The sequence below is a fragment of the Pseudophryne corroboree genome, chromosome 1 (assembly GCF_028390025.1).
Source record: "Pseudophryne corroboree isolate aPseCor3 chromosome 1, aPseCor3.hap2, whole genome shotgun sequence".
Taxonomy (NCBI): domain Eukaryota; kingdom Metazoa; phylum Chordata; class Amphibia; order Anura; family Myobatrachidae; genus Pseudophryne; species Pseudophryne corroboree.
The window spans coordinates 820,171,440-820,184,939 of NC_086444.1; the positions used below are offsets into that span (position 1 = coordinate 820,171,440).

At 42.2% G+C, this 13,500-nt stretch overlaps 1 protein-coding gene and 1 long non-coding RNA gene across 3 annotated transcripts in view; one reads left to right on the forward strand and one right to left on the reverse strand.

The window, feature by feature from the left end:
- LOC134911241 (neuronal acetylcholine receptor subunit alpha-7-like) overlaps positions 1-13,500 on the forward strand; it is a 416,671-nt gene that overhangs the window by 270,936 nt on the left and 132,235 nt on the right. The window lies entirely within an intron of this gene.
- The window catches only part of LOC134911257 (uncharacterized), a 94,773-nt gene that overhangs the window by 71,704 nt on the left and 9,569 nt on the right, over positions 1-13,500 (reverse strand). The window contains exon 2 of the long non-coding RNA XR_010176430.1: positions 3,626-3,753. This is a non-coding gene — a long non-coding RNA (uncharacterized LOC134911257). The remainder of the gene's footprint in view (positions 1-3,625; positions 3,754-13,500) is intronic.

Genomic DNA, 13,500 nt, shown 5'->3' on the forward strand with positions numbered 1-13,500 from the left:
TTTATATTAATTAAAATCAATATCACAAATACACATACACATAAACAAACTAGAATAATATAATATGACACTGATAATGACAAAAAATAATATTAAAACTGAGCCTTAGTAAGCCACTCTCTGACAGTGATTATTCACTTGGGGCAGTCTTTGTGCAAAATAGCCGGTATGTACAACTGATTGTTGGAGGATGGCAAAAGTCCTGCAACGCATGCGTTGATGTAAATAAAAGGCGTCCAGGTGATGGAGAATATGTACCAAGTCCCTGGTGGTGATTCAGCCGGGTATCCCACCTAGCGGGGTTCTGGAGCAATCTCTCTATCCCACGCAATGAAGATGATGGTTCTCCCTTTATTAATGTCCACACCGAAGGGACTGGAATCTCCTGGTGGAAAACAAAGTCCTGTGTATCGCCTGCAGGAATCCTCAGAAATGCCCTGGTCAGAGGTGTGGCCCCTCTAACGCGTTTCACTGTCACTTGGCAGCTTTATCAAATCACATAAAGATACTTAGTCACGTCAGCAGCATCCTAACTGCGGGCGGTGCCAGGCCTCCACATAAACAAAATACACCAATAAATACAAAATGTGAACTATAAACATTACAATTCATTGCTACTGTAGAAGCATATACAACATTGTTAGAGTACAATGTGCAAGCCTAATTGAGAGAGCAATACATATAGCAAATATCATAAGAGAACAACATAAGCAATAAATGGCAAAATTAAGCCTAAAAAAACACAACAAAGTAGAATAATCATACCATAACGTATTCTTATAAGGCTTATAACGTCTGTCATTTACACCAAAAAGAACACACAGCATATGGACTAAATAAATGTGGAATAACTGGATATAGAATATAAATTATCATTAAGCTTAACCATTATAGATAGATAAACCACCATATACATAGTCAGTGGAGTTGAAACATATCAACCAGTCCAATGCTCGATCCTACGGATGCTTGACACATCAAAAAAGCCTCACTGTTGAGAAACAATCCAACATTATCACAGGAAGCATTTGAGGCCCATGGTCTCATTCAGACCCCTCAGGGCCAGTGTATCTAGATGGAAAATCCAATGGGCTTCCAGTTGTAATAAACTTCTGTGTCTATCGCCTCTCTGCAATGATTGAGGCACATGGTCAATAATCTTATATCGTACGGTGGCAACGCCATGTCCCAAATAGGCAAAATGGCGTGCTACCGGTTGTTCACTGTGCCCAGATAGAAGTGCGGCTCTAATGGCTGCCCTATGCTGTGCCATCCTCTCTTTAAACTGGCATCCCGTCTTGCCTACATACTGAAGCCGGCAAGGGCAAAACAGCACATAGATAACAAATTTTGAAGAGCAGGTAAGAGGCCATCTAATTTTAAATCTTTTCCCAGACTGGGCGTGAGCAATGGTGTCACCGGTCTGGAGGTACCCACACGTGGTACGCCCCAGACATCGGTAGCAACCATTCTTTCTGGTCAAAAAATTTGATTTTTTGGTTTGTCCAAACCCTGTAATATCTGTCCGGACAATGATGTCCTTAATGTTCCTACTCCTAGAATGGCCTGCCAACAATCGAGTGCCATGTAAGCTGTTTAAACCTGAGTCAGATGCCACTAAAGGCCACCATGATTTAACATATTTCTTTCTTCACTCTGCGTGTTGTATTCAGTGATCAACGGAACGGTATTCTGTAGTGATTTCCTATTTTGCTTTACACTAGTCTCAGATAAAAGTGTTTGTTGTGTATGGCCTAAAGCTTTAACCTTAGCTCTTTCTAACTCTCGAATAGGATAACCCTTATCCAAAAAAAAAAATGTCATAAGCTCCAACTGTCTTACTGTATCCTCTGGATCACTGGTGGTCCTACACACCCTCAAATATTGAGAGTATGGAAGGCCCCTAACAGTGGAGCGAGGATGAAAACTATTGTGTCTGAGATGGCTGTTTCTATCAGTAGGCTTCGTATACAATGTTGTCTGTATTTGTTGTTGGACAATCAGAATTTTGATGTCTAAATAGTTGATTTCGGTAGAACTAACAGTATATGAGAGTTTGATCGGACTAGGTGACACATTATGATTATCAACATGTGTCAACAGCACTTGCAAATCACCATCCCAGAATACCAGGAGATCATCTATGTACCTATAATACACAAACATCCCCTCCGCTATACTGGCATTCTCAAAGAATAATTCACGTTCCACCTCCCACATATATGAGTTGGCTAGTGACGGAGCCACTGCCGACCCCATAGCACATCCAGTTTTCTGGCGGAAAAAAAACGTCTGTCAAACAAAAAATAGTTGTGCGTGAGGGTGAACATGAGTAGAGTCAAAAAAAATTCTATGTCAGGTCCCGTGCATAGAGGGTTATTGACCAAAAGATGCCTCACAGCCTCCACACCAGCCCGGTGAGGAATACAAGTGTAGAGGCTGGAGACATCAAGTGTCACCATGATGACAGACGCAGGAATAATCTGTAGATCTGCCAAATGTCTCAGCAGCATAGTGGAATCCTTAAGATAGGAAAAAGTGCTCTGAATGCAAGGTTGTATAAACAAATCTAAAAAGATTGAAACCGGCTCACACAGAGACCCCCTGGCAGACACAATGGGCCTGCCAGGAGGTCTCTGCGGATGCTTATGAATTTTAGGTATTCTATAAAAGATTGGTACTCTAGGAAACTCAGTTTTCAATTTACTGCAAACACCACTAGAAATAACGCCATCACTAACCGCATTATCCAAAATCAGATCCAACTCCTTCTTGTATAGATCCGTTGGATCATGGTCAAGCAAACAGTAAGTTTCATTATCATTAAGCAACCGTAAGCATCAATCAGCTTGTTTCTTGTTATTTGCTGTATATATATATATATATATATATATATATATATGGGCCCTAAATTTCCCTGAATAGATTCTACTCCTTTACAACTCCATCCTTTTATCTGCCTTGGTCTCCACTGACCCAGCTTTCACTTGCAGCCTCCATCAGTCCAGGGTCAACCTTTGCATTTCACACTCGCCTGCTACCTCCAAAAATGCTCTTGCACTGCTAAGCAGCATTGGAGGAAGTGACTCTCTCTTGCCAATATCATCTATTTTAAATTAATCATAATCTCTTACATTTACACACTGTCTCTCTCCAAACAATCAACAGTATTTGAAGCATTTTATCTTCCAATCCCCACCACCTCCATGCAAACTACAGAGCATTTCACTGTGCTGTGTTGACTGCAACTTGAAAAAATCTCCGATTGGTGATCAGTAGATCACTAAAGGATCTGCATGGTCAGCACACAGTGGTGTTGACTTCAAACACTTGTGATGTGAGTAGGGTTGCCACCTCACGCATCGTCGATTCCTGGAGATCCACCCCACCAATCCCAACCTGACACCAAGCAATGTTCATGTAAATAAAATGATGTACCATATTTATAAAATAGTAAACATGATAAGTAAATATGAAAGTAGGGATGTCTCATCCTCAGTGTCATTTGTACACTGAGGCACACACACACAATACAATACAAATGTAACAGGAAACTAGTGATATACAATGGACCACATATGTGACCGGTCCCAGTCTGCAAAGTAGGGTAAATAAGTACCTTTACCTGTGTTCTCAGCCTCCCTCTTAACTATTGAATTAATCAAAGAGACTTGTATGGGGGAATTACATCAAGTGAAAGGGATCATATTCTGGGGTTCTATGTATGATAATCATGCATTGGAATCTGTGAAGCTGAGAGGTAGAGAACACAGAATAAATTATTAAATATATTATTAAATTATTTACAAGGGGTGACACTAAATGGTTAATCATGCTATCAAGCTATTATCACACAGAAACCATTATCTACAGGAAGGGAAAGAAAGAAGGAAGAGATCTCACACAAAAAACGACACAGAGCAAATGTAACAAGTTGAGGCTATGCAGGCATTGTAAAACTACATGTCCCAGAATGCCCTTCCATTCTCTCTGTTTGGCAAGGCATGCTGGGATTTGTACATTAGCAGGACCGCGCCACAGTGTATGTACTTCTGCAGTACGGGCTGATGTGCGGTAAATTGATTAGAGACATGAGCCGCCCCTAACAGTCCCACTGGTGTGTTGGCTGGTGGAGGCGTAGTCCCCTTATTCCGGGAGAAGGGAAAAGCCTCCTGGAGGGTTGCCACCAAATCCTGGAGAATCCAGGAAATCAGGGAGAGGTGGCAACCCTAGATGTGAGCGCAGTCCCTACATTGATATAGTGATTATCATTATTCCGAGACTGTGATGATCATTATTCTGAGATCTACTCACAATACAGAGCAAGGTCCCGTGGGTAACTGTATAACTAAAACTAAGGGGGTAATTCAGACCTGATCGTTGCAGCAAATTTTTTAGCAGTGGGGCAAAACTATGGGGGTCATTCCTAGTTGATCGCTCGCTAGCTACTTTTAGCAGCCGTGCAAATGCATTGTCGCCGCCCACCGGGAGTGTATTTTCGCTTTTCATATTGCGGTGCATACGCATGCGCAGAAATGCTCATTTTTAGTCTAATCGCTGTGCTGCAAACAACGGCAGCTAGTGATCAACTCGGAATGACCCCCCCATGTGCACTGCAGGGGGGGGGGGGGGGGGGGGGCAGATATAACATGTGCAGAGAGAGTTAGATTTGGGTGGGGTATGTTCAAACTGAAATCTAAATTGCAGTGTAAAAATAAAGCAGCCAGTATTTACCCTGCACAGAAACAAAGTAACCCACCCAAATCTAACTCTCTTTGCCCAAGTTATGTCTGTCCCCCCTGCAGTGCACATGGTTTTGCCCAACTGCTAACAAATTTGCTGCTACGATCAGGTCTGAATAAACGCTAAGTCATTTTCACTTGTTGAGCCCCTCACCCAATAGTACTGCAATGTCACTGAGTGGGTCATTCTGAGTTGATCGCTAGCTGAATTTGTTTGCAGAGCAGTGATCAGGCTAAAAAAACGTCAGTTCTGCGCATGCGTATGCGGCGCAACGCGCATGCGTGACGTACGGGCACAATGAACTATGTAGTTTTGCACAGGGACTAGCGATGCATTTCAGTTGCACTGCCTGCCACAGAGTGATTGACATGAAGTGGGCGTTTCTGGGTGGCAACTGACCGTTTTCAGGAAGTGTGCAGAAAAACGCAGGTGTGCCAGGAAAAACACAGGCGTGGCTGGGCGAACGCTGGGCAGGTTTGTGACGTCAAATCCGAAACTGAATAGTCTGAAGTGATCACAAGCACTGAGTAGGTTTTGAGCTACTCTGAAACTACACAAAAAAATTTTGCAGGCGCTCTGCGATACAACTGTTCACACTTCTGCTAAGCTAAAATACACTCCCAATGGGCGGCGTTTGCAAGGCTGCTAAAACTAGCTAGCAAGCGATCAACTCGGAATGACCCCCTAAGTACAGTACATTATCATTATCTCTATTTAAAAGAATCATTATCCATAATAATGTAATTAGGCGGCACAGTGGCATAGTGATTAGTAATGCTGCTGTTGCTTTCCTTTTGCTGTCCTGGTTTCCTCCAACATTCCAAAAAGAAATAGACTTTACTGGGGAAAGCAGTGATGTGAATGAATTTTATGATATTGTAAGTTTATGTAAAGAGCTGAGTAATATGTTGACATTGTATTAATAAAGGTAACTATATATTGTATCTTGTAAGAAGTACACAGACATTACATTAAAATTCAAAAGCAACTTCATAGAACAGAGATGTTTTAGCTCTTATATACAGGTTGAGTATCCCATATCCAAATATCCGAAATACGGAATATTCCGAAATACGGACTTTTTTGAGTGAGACTGAGATAGTGAAACCTTTGTTTTCTGATGGCTCAATGGGGGTCATTCCGAGTTGTTCGCTCGTTATTTTTTTTTCGCAACGGAGCGATTAGTCGCGAATGCGCATGCGCAATGTCCGCAGTGCGACTGCGCCAAGTAAATTTGCTATGCAGTTAGGAATTTTACCCACGGTTTTTTCTTCGTTCTGGTGATCGTAATGTGATTGACAGGAAGTGGGTGTTTCTGGGCGGAAACAGGCCGTTTTATGGGTGTGTGCGAAAAAACGCTACCGTTTCTGGGAAAAACGCGGGAGTGGCTGGAGAAACGGAGGAGTGTCTGGGCGAACGCTGGGTGTGTTTGTGACGTCAAACCAGGAACGACAAGCACTGAACTGATCGCAGATGCCGAGTAAGTTTGAAGCTACTCAGAAACTGCTAAGAGGTGTGTAATCGCAATTTTGAGAATCTTTCGTTCGCAATTTTACTATGCTAAGATTCACTCCCAGTAGGCGGCGGCTTAGCGTGTGCAAAGCTGCTAAAAGCAGCTTGCGAGCGAACAACTCAGAATGAGGGCCAATGTACACAAACTTTGTTTAAGACGCAAAGTTATTAAAAATATTGTATTAAATGACCTTCAGGCTGTGTGTATAAGGTGTATATGAAACATAAATGAATTGTGTGAATGTAGACACACTTTGTTTAATGCACAAAGTTATTAAAAATATTGGCTAAAATTACCTTCAGGCAGTGTGTATAAGGTGTATATTTAACATAAATGCATTCTGTGCTTAGACTTGGGTCCCATCACCATGATATCTCATTATGGTAGGCAATTATTCCAAAATTCGGAAAAATCCGATATCCAAAATACCTCTGGTCCCAAGCATTTTGGATAAGGGATACTCAACCTGTACTTTATTTTTATGTAATCAAGAAAAATAGTAGGGAGCAGTACAGAAAACATAGAGTTAAAAAAGCTGTTTCTAATTGTATTTTGATATTACTGTGCATCACGTCCTTAATTTGAATAACATTTGAGTTACTGTCATCATTTATGTAAGTTTGCATTTTCTTGGATAGTGGCTTATACTATAGGCATATTAACATTTAATCATCCAAAAATTAAGTGAGCTGAACAAAACCAACTTTAGTTGCGGTCAATAACTGTAGATGCCTTGAGGAATAGGATATTAATGCAGTTTTGTAGCTGACATGACTGTTAAAGTAGGATGAACAATTGGATATAGCTAATTAGCTAAACGTTAAATATTTTATATTCATCGGCATCGGCAAAGGAGCTAATGGATCTGTTACAATAAAATCAGGTTGGCCTTGTTTACAGTAAATGCACTAACACAACAATTTAATATCATTAATGTACTTAAAATATGATAAACAAGGTGGGTATATTGGGGCTGATTCTAAGGGGTAAATTTACTAAGATGGGAGTTCTATTTATACTCAAATGTTACCCATAGCATCCAATCAGATTCTAGGCATTATCTTCTAAAAGGTGCTAGATAAATGAGAAGTAGAATCTGTTTGGTTGCCATGGGCAACATCCCATCCTAAATAGAACTCCTGTCTTAGTAAATTTACCCCTAAATCGGATCCCTTTGCGTCCGCTTTTCCATATGGCAACTGCAGCCTACTTCATAGCTTACGCTAATACAAGAATCTGCTTGTGTATGCCAACAACCCATATAAATGCCATCCCGCCCATTGTTTTTTTCTGTTTGTTTCATCATTAGTATGGTGACCAATCATTATCATTTGTATCTGTTAATACACCTATTCCATGCTGTGTGCAAAAACAGGCGTCCCATCTACCAAAGTTGCCTTACATGCCAAGGACACTCTAACTCAGTGGTCAGGGAACAGGGGTAAATTACCCCAAATGGGGTAAAAATGAAATTCCTGGGGGTAATGGACGGTCACGCAGCCGAGACACAGCCCCGTCTAGCACAGCCCGGCTTGTGATGTGACGTGCTGATGTCACACCGCGCTCCCTCCTGCCCGCCCTGCACTGTGCTCCTGGCTGCCCTGTGCTATGTTCCTGGCCGTGGTGTGACGTGCTGACGTCACACAGCGCTCCCTCACGCCCTGTGCTGTCCTGTCCTCCCGCCCGAGGCCCGCCAACCCACACAAGTGTTCTGTGGCTGACCGCTGATGGACCGCAGGATCAGACAATGGCCCACATAACAGTGGGAAATTCCCACTGGCATTACTGAGGTGAGGATGTGACCATCTGTCTCCTAAAAGTTTGGTCCCCTGCCCTTCCCCCATCATCCATCTTTATTACATTAGTTCCGGTGTTTTGGGGAGAAAGTGTTAACCCATTCATTGCCAAAAATAATTGGTGAAATTTATATATATATATATATATATATATGTATGTATGTATATATATATATATATATATATATATATATATATACAGAATAGCAGAAACCTAGGCGCTTTAGTACAAATGTGTAATGATGGGGTAATATTAAATAACACTCCTTACCCCCTTTAAGGGTAGCAGCTCATAATACAAAATATTGTATATAGTGTTCACATAGACAAAAATTGGTAGTAGAGAAAATAATCGCTTCTGAGTGTAACAATGAATTATGAAGGAAATAGCCAGGTGGGTGAAATTATAACCAAGAACACTTATCTGGTTGTAACAGAACTTCCAACGAGTGTTCCTCAGTTTTGGATTAACATGTAGAGAGAAAAACACAACAGAACATAGTGTGTACCGTTCTCACAATCAAATAAGATCATTTGCATATGAAGGGCAGTAAATTAGGGAACATGCTTATTCCCAATTAGACATAATTAGTAGCCCGGACATTTACAAATAGTAACAATTTAATATACAAAGACATACAATGGCTAGACAACACACGTACAAGATCAAATGTTTAAAAAAGCTTATCTGTCCATCTAAAAGGGGACACCGCAACAGACAGTCCCAATGGATATAAAATAGCCAAAAAACATGCGTACAGGAAATTAAAAGTTCAAACGCTTATCTGTCCATTAGAGGAGTTCAGCAGCAAAACAGTCCAACGCGTTTCGTCCGTCAAAGTCTGTACTTCTTCCCCTTGAAGAAGTCCAGACTATATATATTAGTGATGAGCGGGTTCGGTTCCTCGGGATCCGAACCCCCCCGAACTTCACCCATTTTACACGGTTCCGAGGCAGACTCGAGGGCACCCGAACGTCATCATCCCACTGTCGGATTCTCGCGAGATTCGTATTCTATATAAGGAGCCGTGCGTCGCCGCCATTTTCACTCGTGCTTTGGAGATGATAGCGAGAGGACATGGCTGCGTTCTCTCAGTTTCTGTGTTCAGTGTGCTGCAAATATCTGCTCAGTGTGCTGCAAATATCTGTGCTCAGTGTGCTTGCAAATATCTGTGCTCAGTGTGCTGAAAATATCTACGTTCTCTGCCTGAAAAACGCTCCATATCTGTGCTGCATTGTAGTATATAGTAGGAGGGGACAGTGCAGAATGTTGCTGTGACCACCAGTATATATATAGCAGTACGGTACAGTAGTCCACTGCTCTACCTCTGTGTCGTCAAGTATACTATGCATCCATACCTGTGCTGCATTTTAGTTGTGCGCAGTATATAGTAGGAGGGGACAGTGCAGAATGTTGCTGTGACCACCAGGATATATATATAGCAGTACGGTACAGTAGTCCACTGCTCTACCTCTGTGTCGTCAAGTATACTATGCATCCCTACCTGTGCTGCATTTTAGTTGTGCGCAGTATATAGTAGGAGGGGACAGTGCAGAATGTTGCTGTGACCACCAGTATATATATATAGCAGTACGGTACAGTAGTCCACTGCTCTACCTCTGTGTCGTCAAGTATACTATGCATCCCTACCTGTGCTGCATTTTAGTTGTGCGCAGTATATAGTAGGAGGGGACAGTGCAGAATGTTGCTGTGACCACCAGTATATATATAGCAGTACGGTACAGTAGTCCACTGCTCTACCTCTGTGTCGTCAAGTATACTATGCATCCATACCTGTGCTGCATTTTAGTTGTGCGCAGTATATAGTAGGAGGGGACAGTGCAGAATGTTGCTGTGACCACCAGGATATATATAGCAGTACGGTACAGTAGTTCACTGCTCTACCTCTGTGTCGTCAAGTATACTATGCATCCCTACCTGTGCTGCATTTTAGTTGTGCGCAGTATATAGTAGGAGGGGACAGTGCAGAATGTTGCTGTGACCACCAGTATATATATAGCAGTACGGTACAGTAGTTTACTGCTCTATCTCTGTGTCATCAAGTATACTATGCATCCATACCTGTGCTGCATTTTAGATGTGCGCAGTATATAGTAGGAGGGGACAGTGCAGAATGTTGCTGTGACCATCAGTATATATATAGCAGTACGGTACAGTAGTCCACTGCTCTACCTCTGTGTCATCAAGTATACTATGTATCCATACCTGTGCTGCATTTTAGTTGCGTGCAGTATATAGTAGGAGGGGACAGTGCAGATTGTTGCTGTGACCACCAGTATATATATATAGCAGTACGGTACAGTAGTCTACTGCTCTACCTCTGTGTCGTCAAGTAAACTATGCATCCATACCTGTGCTGCATTTTAGTGTGCGCAGTATATAGTAGGAGGGGACAGTGCAGAATGTTGCTGTGACCACCAGTATATATATATAGCAGTACGGTACAGTAGTCCACTGCTCTACCTCTGTGTCATCAAGTATACTATGCATCCATACCTGTGCTGCATTTTAGTTGTGCGCAGTATATAGTAGGAGGGGACAGTGCAGAATGTTGCTGTGACCACCAGTATATATATAGCAGTACGGTACAGTAGTTTACTGCTCTACCTCTGTGTCATCAAGTATACTATGCATCCATACCTGTGCTGCATTTTAGATGTGCGCAGTATATAGTAGGAGGGGACAGTGCAGAATGTTGCTGTGACCATCAGTATATATATAGCAGTACGGTACAGTAGTCCACTGCTCTACCTCTGTGTCATAAAGTATACTATGTATCCATACCTGTGCTGCATTTTAGTTGCGTGCAGTATATAGTAGGAGGGGACAGTGCAGAATGTTGCTGTGACCACCAGTATATATATATAGCAGTACGGTACAGTAGTCCACTGCTCTACCTCTGTGTCGTCAAGTATACTATGCATCCATACCTGTGCTGCATTTTAGTTGTGCGCAGTATATAGTAGGAGGGGACAGTGCAGAATGTTGCTGTGACCACCAGTATATATATATAGCAGTACGGTACAGTAATCCATTTCTCTACCTCTGTGTCGTCAAGTATACTACAAAAGTTCAGTAAAATGACCCAAAAATCAAAATTAAAAGCGTCTGATGAGAAGCGTAAACTTGCCAATATGCCATTTACGACAAGGAGTGGCAAAGAACGGCTGAAGCCCTGGCCTATGTTCATGGCTAGTGGTTCAGATTCACATGAGGATGGAAGCACTCATCCTCTCACTAGAAAACTGCAGTACCACTCCTAGATGGGCCAGGTGTTTGTGTCGGCCACTTGGGTCGCTTAGCTTAGCCACAAAGCTACCTCATTGCACCTCTTTTTTTCTTTGCATCATGTGCTGTTTGGGGACTATTTTTTAAACCTGCCATCCTGTCTAACACTGCAGTGCCACTCCTAGATGGGCCAGGTGTTTGTGTCGGCCACTTGGGTCGCTTAGCTTAGTCACACAGCTACCTCATTGTACCTCTTTTTTTCTTTGCATCATGTGCCGTTTGGGGACTATTTTTTAAATCTGCCATCCTGTCTGACACTGCAGTGCCACTCCTAGATGGGCCAGGTGTTTGTGTCGGCCACTTGGGTCGCTTAGCTTAGTCACACAGCTACCTCATTGCACCTCTTTTTTTTTCTTTGCATCATGTGCTGTTTGGGGACTATTTTTTTTAATCTGCCATCCTGTCTGACACTGCAATGCCACTCCTAGATGGGCCAGGTGTTTGTGTCGGCCACTTGGGTCGCTTAGCTTAGCCATCCAGCGACCTCGGTGCAAATTTTAGGACTAAAAATAATATTGTGAGGTGTGAGGTGTTCAGAATAGACTGGAAATGAGTGGAAATTATGGTTATTGAGGTTAATAATACTATGGGATCAAAATGACCCCCAAATTCTATGATTTAAGCTGTTTTTGATGGTTTTTTGTAAAAAAACACCCGAATCCAAAACACACCCGAATCCGACAAAAAAATTCTCAGGGAGGTTTTGGCAAAACGCGTCCGAATCCAAAACACGGCCGTGGAACCGAATCCAAAACCAAAACACAAAACCCGAAAAATTTCCGGTGCACATCACTAATATATATATATATATATATTTTTTTTTTTTTATTTTTTTTTATATATACACAGTATCTCAGAAATGCCATATAAACAGTGATAACCAGTATATATGCACAATAATATATGATTTCCTTCCTTTCAAATCAAGGGGTAACGTCGGCGTATCTAAATATATTTTGGAGTAAAAGGTAAAAATGTTCCCTGACCCCTGCTCTAACTAGATGAAACAGTCCTGTGCATCCATAAGGGCACCACCTAATTACTGCCAAGAAATGCCCTTTGATTGTAAATAGTAGCCCAATCAATCAGGTCACACTTGCGTTCTCCATCTGCTTGCGTATATCTGGTTCGGTGTATGTATAGCTGCCGATTTCTTTCTAACTTGTATGCGCAGAATGCTGAACTCTGGGAGATGCCTCCACAAACCCACTAGTGTCCTACACAGAATCAGGTCCATTGTGCATATATGTTGTAAGAGGGCACTTGGTAATCTAAAATAATGTATACTAATTTGTGTTTATGGAGAGAGATGGGTAGTAAACATGTCAGGAAGTGGAAGAGAGAATTTGGCATACGTATCATTCATTTGGGGTGAGTCAGTTAGCCGCAAGTATCCGTTTTTTAATATTCCGAAGTGTTTCCCATACAACACCATTCTGGGTCTGATTCTAAGTCACGTGGATCCAGGGACAGGTTGGGATGGAAAACCAGCCTGGGAAATTTATGATGCAGCCCTATTGGGGGTGGGGGGGATGCGGCATCAATTGCCAGGATGGGTTATGCTGAGGGGGCGGGATTTGTCCTCATAGGGTCTGATTCTGAGTTGGACACAGCTGCGGCCTTCTTTGCATCTTTTTCTGTAGCTACGTATGTGACTTTATGCTATTGAATCTGCAATGTCCTTCTCTGGTGTACATACGTGCATCCAAATATGCAAGGACTGAAGCACCCACTGCCAGTGTCTACAGATGCCACAATCATGCTTTGTGCGTCTTTAGACTTCACTATCGGTCTCACCATTGAAACTTTCACCAGCCCTTTGCTAGAGCAATTCAATATCTCTATTCGCAACAAATATCAGCAACACACTCACACTACGTTACATCTGCGTCTGAATAGCCAATCCCCTGTAACCACACAGGAATGCCCAACACATTTCTATTACACTTCTTGGTGCGTGTGTCTGACTCTATACTGCAACTCTGTATGAACACCATTGTGGTACATGCATGCGCAGTGCAACTCAAGCACAAGCACAGATGAAAAACAATGCACAAGAAAAAAATAAAACACATTTGGCCCCCACAGGAAAAAAAAACCACACATTGGCCCCCATAGAAAACAATAAGACAATTTGG